Consider the following 9,219-nt stretch of genomic DNA (forward strand, 5'->3'; position numbering starts at 1 on the left):
TGTTTGTGTGGGGTGGGAGGAACTGGGGAAGAGAATAAAGGAAAGTCTGAAATTATGAACCAATGAACAAATAGAAAAGGTGCTAGGCTGCCCAATATAGCTCAGGAACAATTCTCCAAAGTGGGTTCTCCAGGCTAGAACAGCCAAGAAGATGTCGGGCTGATGGGCTGGCACTCTGCCTCAGGGGCCATGTTCCTTTTGACCCGCTGGCTGGGGAGGGGGATGCACCCTGGAGAGCCTCGTCACTTAGCATCGCGTCTGCTCCGACATGATGCCTCCGAGTAATGTAATTTATATTTCATGCACAATTGAAGCAGCTAATGGTGTAATTCTCCAAGGGGGAAACAAGTTGTTATAGTGTTAATTACATTGCAGGCGTGTTGCCTCTCCTTTGCCCCCCCTCCAGTGTTCCAAGGGAAGTTACCAGGTAGCAACTGAGTGGGTGTCCAAGGAGGTTGCTTTGTCAGGCTCCAGGATGTCAGGGCTGGGCAGAGACAAAAGAGCCATGGATCTTTCCACCCCCTTCATCCCTCTGGTAGTGAGGTACTTGGCTTGAAATTGCCCAGTGGCCTGGACTTCCTGGCCCCTGAGTAGTCATGTAGTCTTGCTGAGTTGCAGAACCTCATCTGCATTCACAGGGATACTGCTTGAGAGAACACAGGACAGATGATTGTGTGAGAAAGGATGCAGAGAATGGTCAGAACAAACCAAACACAGACTAGATGTCAGCAGCAACTGACGCAGCCATGGGTGGCCACCGATGGCAGAGTGCCGGGTTAGAACCCTAGCTGTGCCCCCCACAAGGTAAAGAGCCCTTGATGGAATTGCCTCCTTATGTATCACTTTTCCAAAACTCCAGAATATTTTAATTATTCTATGTGCCTCTGTGTGTGTGTGCTCGAGCACATGTGTGTGTACATGCAAGTATGGGGAGAGCTGTTACAGAGGACAATCTCAGGTGTCATTGTCTGGAGCACAATCTACCTCCTTTGAAACAGCGTCTTTTCCAGGATCTGGAGTTCACCAGGTACTCGACAATGGCTGGGCAGTGAGCCTCAGGGCTTTTCCTGTCCCCATCTCCCTATGTCTGGGATTATAAAGATAGGCCACCACACGTGGCAAGTTTACTTGAGTTCTAGGGATGGGATTCAGGGTGTCATGCTTTTAAGGCAAATACCTTTTTAGCTGGGCCACCCCATCATCCAAGAATGGGGGCTGATAAATTAGCAGACTTGGGTGAGTATTCATTGTATCAGTAAGTACACACTATCGAGAACACTAGCACATAGCTGGGTAAGTATAAGTTATTACAGTAAGAGAGTGAATGGAGTTAATTTGTCATAAGTTATGGTACTTCCTGTGAAGTGGTAGAGAAGTCCATATTATTCTACATTTGTGGAAGTCAAATTTGCTAAAAGAGAATAAATGTCTTGTTTTCTAAAAAAGAAAAAAAAATAGGAGAAAAGCAGATTTCTCAAGAATTATGGGACCATAAAGTTGAGGATGCTTTCTACAAAGCAATTTAAGTTGACTATTAGAGAGACTTGAAAAAAAAAATAGGAGGAAGGATCAGGAGAGAGCATCACGGATTCACTACATACAAAACCAGGCCAAACAAATTTTACAACTTATTTTTAGTTGATAAATCAGACTGAGCTGCCTGGTGGAGATGAGGGAAGTTATACATAGTCTTGATCTAAGCAAGCATTATTTCAAGAGCTCACAGCTTACCTTTATAGAAAACATCAAAATGGGCTGGCTAGTACTATTGTTTGCTGAGTCATAGCTGGTTGAATATCTGTATGCACATGTATATGGGTTCGGTTACTTCTTATACCTACTCTTGTATTAGCCAGGGTGGGCTAACTATTCTAACTCCTACATCTAGTGTCCTAAACAATAAAGTTTCTTGCTTACACCATCACAAAATATTACCAGCAAGAAAGGCCTTGGTTTTCCCATTGTCTTCTCTCCAATAGGGTCTTTCTGTCATATGATGCTGCCATTCTCAACCTATGACTGATAAGGTTTCTGGAAGTCAAGAGTAGAAATGGTAGGTATCATCTCCACCCACATGCCACTGATCCGAATTCAGCCACATGGGAACAAGGGGAGGCTGGACAATGAGATCTAGCCAGGTGGCTGTCAGTGAGCATTGGCAGCGTCTACAAGTATCCCTCTCCACAGATGCCAGTCTTCAGGAAACTGTAGTGACAAGCTGGACTCCTCTCAATCTATCCTAAGCAGCATTCCAGATGAATGTATACAATGGGCCAGGTTATAACTGTGGCTCAACCACTTTCCTAGGTTCTCTCTACTCACCCTCTTCCCTCTAGGTGAATGCTTCTCTAGCTTGCTTTCCCACAATTCCTGAGTGGAGAAGGGAGACGGCAGACTCTTGCAGGTCGTGTGATCCCAGCTTAGAGCGTGAGCTTCTCAAATCCCCTTCCCTGGTTCGTAGCCCAGTGCAGTGTGGACTTGGCTAGCTTTAGACAGCAAGAAAAGTTTGTTCAGCAAGTTTTCAGGTAAGACAAAGCCAGAAGGAAAAGCTATTAAGATGGATAAAAAAATTAAGCCTCAAAAATCTTTTGCCGAACTTGCATGATGAGCTAAGTCAAGAAAATTAAATTGCACATGTCTGGGACCCAGCAGGGGCCATTCACATGCTCTGAAAATTTAACTGAAAGACAGACTGTTTACAAAGGTGGAGGTGGTGTTGAGGAATAAAACATGGCACCTTGAAGCATCCAGGGGCTTTTAACAAGCTCCGCCCTGAACCAGCCCTGGGAGGAAGCGGCTTTGCCCCCATTCAGCAAGGCAATTATGAGAAACCAACCCCCGACAGGAGCTGTAGCCATGCATACAGAAATGCTACTACTGTTATCGAACTTGGGGATCATAGCCTGTGCCCCAAGTCAGATCTGGCCACCTGTCCTCACTAAGCTGATTAAAGGAACCAAATTAAAAGTGGAAAGCAATAAAAGATGTATTCAGTGTGCTCACATTGAGAAGAGGGACAAAGAGATCCAGCAGGGAAACCCCCCAAGTCAGCCTTTGGGGTTCTTAAGTGAGATCAAAGTTTAAATAGAGGGCCAAGGATTTGCACATCTAAGCAGTCCTAGCCAAGGTGTGACTCCGCCCACCATTGACCTATCAGTCATTGTCTGGGCTTCAGCTTCCTCCTGTAAGGCCATCTGAGGAGTTGTTAGAACTGTGTGAAATCTCTTTCTGGGAGACAAGTTCCCCCTTCTGTGTGGTGCCTTTCCCTTTTCCCAGCATGAGATTCCTGGGGAAATTCCCATTTCTTTGGGATCCACTGTTTCAACAGTCTGATAATCAGATTGAGAGACACAACTGGTCTCTTTAGAACATCTTCCTTGTTCCTCACACACTGTCAATGTTATGAATTAGTAAGAGATTTGAGATGAGTCAGATACCCAGCCTTACCCTGGTCCCTCCCTCTTAAACTCTTGTGGGTGCTTCTCATTGGTCACAACCAACTGAGAACCAGAGGACCTGGGAACCTACCAGGTAATACAATCCTCACAAAGCAGCTAGAACAGAGTCCTGAGCAGACGATGAATAGTGATATAATAATAATAATAACTAGACAAAATATTTACAGCAAGCTAATGATGTGGGGGTGTGGGGAAACTACCCAACAGGTTTGTATGGTTTGAAGTAAACCAGCCTAACTTTTGAGTTCAATCCCTAGAACCCATATCCATGGAACAAAACAGATGTAATAGTGTGCATCTGTAATCCCAGTACCTCCTCAAGCATATAGACCACACCCAGTGTGGTATTCTCTGCCCCCCATCCCACCCCACACCCTCTCTCATCCTCCCATACACAGACATTTTTAAGCTAAAATTTAAACAAAAGTCAGTAGGTCAGTTGCATAAAAATGAACAAGACACATTCTGAAGAGCTGCAGAAGGGGTCTAGGGATATGGCTCAGTGATAAATGTGAAAACATCAGGACCTGAGTTCAGATAGATACCATCCATGTAAAAAGCCAGGAACAGTAATATACTGATAGCCAGAGACAGCTGGAGCTTGCTAGCCAGCCAACCCCATCAGTGAGCTCCAGTTTCAGTGAGAGGCTCTGTCACAATAAATAAGTTAGAGAGCAATTGAGGAAGTCATAGGACATAGGCCCCTGGCCTTCACAGGCACAAGCAGGACATGCATAACTACACACACACACACACACACATACACACACACGTACACACTCACTCATGCATACACACACACACATACACACACACACATATACACACACACGTACACACTCACTCATGCATACACACACACACACACACACACACACACACACGGCTGGCTCTCCCACTTTCCAACCATATATTGCAAGAAGCAAACAGTAGACTGAAGAGCCTGAAAAGCAAGCAACGATCAAAGGCTGGACAAGCTCAGAACAAACAGTGAAACCGAGGAGAAGCTGCTTCAAGGAAAAGACTAGACATTCTCCAACTAGTTCCAGTGCAGGCAGGAGGGTTCCCTCCATCCCTGAAACACCCACAACTCTCTGACCCACCCATCAAGTCCTGTGGCAAAAAATGATTCTTCACAGACTCTTCCTTCCATTACAACTGCCTGCTTGCTTGCCCATCTTTCCCTTAAGTTAAAGGGAAATATGTTACTGGAGTTTCAAGATGAAAGCAGAGGCTCCAGCAGCCCTGTCAGGCTAGACTCAGCTACATATTTCAATACACTAATTAAAGGATGAGATAAAGGGGGCATTAGAGTGAAGGGATGGTAGAACATATTGGATAGGAGCATAAAGAAGGAGAAAACTGAGGATAGAAAGGTTTAAAAACAGAGGAGGTGGGCAGACACGCAAGAGGGAGAACAGGTAATCAAAACGAAGGACCCCTATGGAAATTTATCATTTCATAAACTTATTTTAAAATATAACTTAAGATAAGGTTGAGACAGTGGTGATAGCACACTCCCTTAAACCCAGCACTCAGGAGACAAAGACAGGCAGATCTCTGAGTTCAAGGTCAGTCTGGTCTACAAAGCAAGTTCCAGGACAGCCAGGGGTAAACAGAGAAACTCTCTTAAAAAATCCAAAAAATCCAAAAGAAAAGGAAAGAAAGAAAGAAAGAAAGAAAGAAAGAAAGAAAGAAGGAGAAAGAAAGAAAGAGAGAAAGAGAGAAAGAGAAAGAGAAAGAAAGAAATTAAAAATGAGTTTATACTGTAGCTTACATGGACAGATAATGGTTCTCCTAGAAGCCCTGGGTCATTACATGAAAATCCTAATTTATAGAGTATCTATTGTGTTTTATAAAAAGATAAAGAGAGAAGGAATATGTTTAGTGGATGTACAGTCAGGTATTGGGGAAGGGGGTACCTCTGTGAGCCCATGCTGAGGCATTCCCTCCCCCTGAGGTACCAGCCATATGACTACAGTATAATATAGAATAGAGTTTATTCAGGGCATGGGGAGGGGAGTTGAGGGAGTAGATACAGAGAAAGGCAGAGAGAGAGAGGGGTAGAGGGAGGGAAGGAGAGAGAGAGAGAGAGAGAGAGAGAGAGAGAGAGAGAGAGAGAGAGAGAGAGAATGGAGTAGAGGTCGGCCATGAGCACATGGAGAGAGGGAGAAGGGGAATGGGGAGAGAGGGGGAGCATAATCAAGGGCACAGAGCAAGAGCAAGAGAGCAAGAGAGAGAGGAGGGGGCAAGCAGCGCCTTTTATACTGAGTCAAGCACACTTGGCTGTTGCCAGGTAACTGTAGGGCAGAGCCTAGTCAGTTGCCAACAGTATCTAAGAGTTGTTAGCCAGGTGTAGGATATTTCTGTACGAGGCATTGGCCAGAGTCCCTGGAGGCCCCCAAGCAATGTAGTTCAGTACTATTGCTCTTGTTTGTCCACCAGAACTTGGTGGTAAGATCTTACTGCTGAATATACCACAAACTTTAAACGTAGGGCATAGAGTAATAAAACTGAAGCTGAACTGGAAGCATCATCTCCACTATACAGCCTTCATCATGCCAGAAGATGCTATGCAGGCTGCTAAATCATCACCAGTCTTACCCAATTGTGAATCCAGTGAACTACAATAAGATCTGCCTGCTGTTGAATAGTGGCATGACCATTATAGGGGTAACTGATCGGTTTCTGATTGGATTCTCCACAGAAGGGAACTCACACTGGTTCTATAAACTTGTCAAGAACCCACGGTTGGGGAAGTTACAAGACCTTATCGAGGAAATCTACTGCTAGTGTTTCCTAAATGGCTATGTTGCAAAACTGCCTTCTAAACACCCATGCTGGTAGCCATAGAATACTTTAATGCTCAGCTTTCATCAGAGATGCTCCTTGCTGCATCGGGTGGGGATAACCGCAAAAGCCTGGAACTAGCAATAGGGCTAAAAGTAAGTGATGGTGGAGTTCTTGAACCTAAGCGTGACAACAAGAATCCCCACCTCCAAGGCTCAGAGAACATCAATGGAGATTAGATGGATGGACTGTAAGAGCCAGAAGATGTGCAGCAAAAAGGTATTTTCTGTACAAAGCCTTTATACTAATAAACTCACTGAAGCTGTGGCTATCTGAACAAGACACATACAAGATTGGGCCCATTTACATTTCATCCAGAAGGAGAGAATGACCCATGAGGACTCGGAGCTCCCTGAGGGACTATTGGCAACTAAGAGTTGCTAGGGGAAGCAGTGATGCTTTCCTTAGTGGAATAACCACTGAGAAGTTGCCCTTACTACTATAAATAACATCCCACCCACACTTGGCAAGAAATTATAATCCAACTCAGTGGCACAAAAAGAAGACAGGAAAATGGGAAGCAGAATGATGGAAAAGAAGTTTCCCAGTGGGAGGGGGATGAAAGTAGGTGGAAGGCAAAAATTACTAGAACTCATTATGTGAATGTATGAGTCTGTCAGATACTACTTAAAATGGTAAGCAATAATAATTCATTAATTAAAATCTTTTTAATGAGTATACTGGAAAGTTTTATGTCAACTTGACCCAAACTAAAGTTATCTGAAAGGAGATGTCCTCAGTTGAGAAAATGCTTCCACGAAATTCAGATGGACAGCATTTTCTCAATGAGTGATTGATGGAGAAGGTAGTCCTCAATCTTATAAGAAAACAAGCTGAGCAAGCCAGTATGCAGCACTCCTCCATGGCCTCTACATCAGCTCCTGCCTCCAGGTTCCTGCCCTGCTTGAGTTCCTGATCTGACTTCCTTCAGTGAAGAACAGTGTGATATAGAACTTTAAACTGAAAACACCCTTTCCTCCCCAACTTGATTTTGTCCATGGTGTTTCATTGCAGCAATAGAAACCCAAATGAAGACAAGAGACCTGAGTAAGGGCTGGGATATAGCTCAGTGGTCATAGTGCTTGCCTGGCATACACAAAGCCCTGGTTTCAATCCACAGCATGATATACATAAGATAGAGTGGTGTGTACCTATAACCTTACCACTTAGAAGATTGAGGCAAGAGGATCAGAAGTTCAAGGTCACCTTCAGCTTTAGATTAAGTTTGATGCCAGTGTGGGTCACATGGAACCCTGTCTCAAAAGAGACCAGGCAGAGTATGGTGGAGCACACCTTTAATCTTGGTATAGACAGTAGGTATAGACTTGGGTATAGACAGTAGGATCTTGTAAGCATTAGGCCAGTTTGGTCTGCATAGCAAGTTCCAGGACAACTAGAGCTACATATTGAGACTTTATTTTTAAAGGGGAAGAGTAAGAGAAGGCAAAAAGCATAAAGAGGAGATTTGACCAATATGACCATGTTGGGGAGCAGTTTGAAAAGCAGTACAGCTCAGTGGTACAGCAGTTGTTTAGCATGTTTGAGACATTAAGTCTAATTCCTAGCACTGTTTTTAAAAAATGGGGGGGGAGGTCTAGTGCTGTCAAGTCTGTCTTTAAAGACTTCACATAAGCAAAATAATCTACAAGAGGAGGCTACCTCTTGCCCTCCTGTCCCATTTCTTTATTTTGGAAGTAGCAGTACAAGCCCAGGTGTGGTCTGATGGATTACTGTCTCTCTTTTGGTTCTGCAAGGTGGTCCAAAGGAGTTCTTATTGTTTGAGGGGATGAGCTAGTTCCCCAGAGATAACTAGTCCTGCTCCAGGGTACACTTTTTCCATCATGGATAACTTTCCTCATTTCTGGGTGGTCCTCCAGCTTGCTGCTGCTTGGGGGTGGTATCATCCTTCCATCATAAAGGAGTTTATCACTCTTGTAGCTGCTGCAATCCAAAGTGACTTCAGGTTTAGGGTAATGTCTAGAAGTCCTGAGGTGCCTTTTTGTGGGGGTCTTGAACGGGTGTAAAAGCTCACCGCAAGGTAACTTGTGCAAAAGCCTCCCACCAGAGCACTCACATGCCTAATGCTTGGGTAGTAGATGCATAGAATATTCTTTGGGAGTAACGTCAAGATTTGAAGGAATGTTGAGCTCCCAGAGAACCAGGAAACCCTCTGTAGGAACGTGGAGAGAGGAATGTATGTGGTAGTGGAAATGGGGTGCCTACCGTGCAGTGTTAAAGTCTGAAACTATCCAGGTGTAAGTCTGGGTGATGTATGCTTGCTCTAAACCATTTTCCTCGTTGTTGCTGGGGTGCTAGGAAGACCCAAGGGGCTAATTGATTCCTAAGGAGCTCAGGGCACTTAACTGCTGTAGGTCTGATTCCACAGCCAGGGGCCGTGGGTCAAGGATTCCTAGCAAAAGGTTTGTTTTGAGGAACAGCCTTGCTACACAGCCTTGACTGGCCCCAAACTCAGTATAGAGCTCAGGCTGGCTTTGAATTTGTAACAGTTCTCCTGCTTCTGCCTCTTGAACGCTGCTATTACAGTCACGCAGCACCATGCCACTGATAAATGTACTTGACAACCCCCAGCAAGACAATGAAAGTGGAGCTGGGGCCTCAGGGGAAAATCAGGCTGAACAAAAGTCTGCCGGTAAGTGTAGTTCTATAGTGGGTAGCATAGGGACAGAGGCGACCAAATCTAAATGGCATATTCACCAAGACCATGAAAGTTGAAGCACACCCTCACCTTCACAGCCAGCCAGCAGTTATTGGCCCTTCTGAAACCCGAAGGGAGCAGGAGTCCTCAAGCTCTATTGCTCCAGGCCAGCAAAAGAAATTGTGACAGGAGAAAGAGAGAGAGAGAGAGAGAGAGAGAGAGAGAGAGAGAGAGAGAGAGAGAGAGAGAGAGAGA

This window comes from Grammomys surdaster, unplaced genomic scaffold (assembly GCF_004785775.1).
Source record: "Grammomys surdaster isolate TR1022 unplaced genomic scaffold, NIH_TR_1.0 182, whole genome shotgun sequence".
Classification (NCBI taxonomy): domain Eukaryota; kingdom Metazoa; phylum Chordata; class Mammalia; order Rodentia; family Muridae; genus Grammomys; species Grammomys surdaster.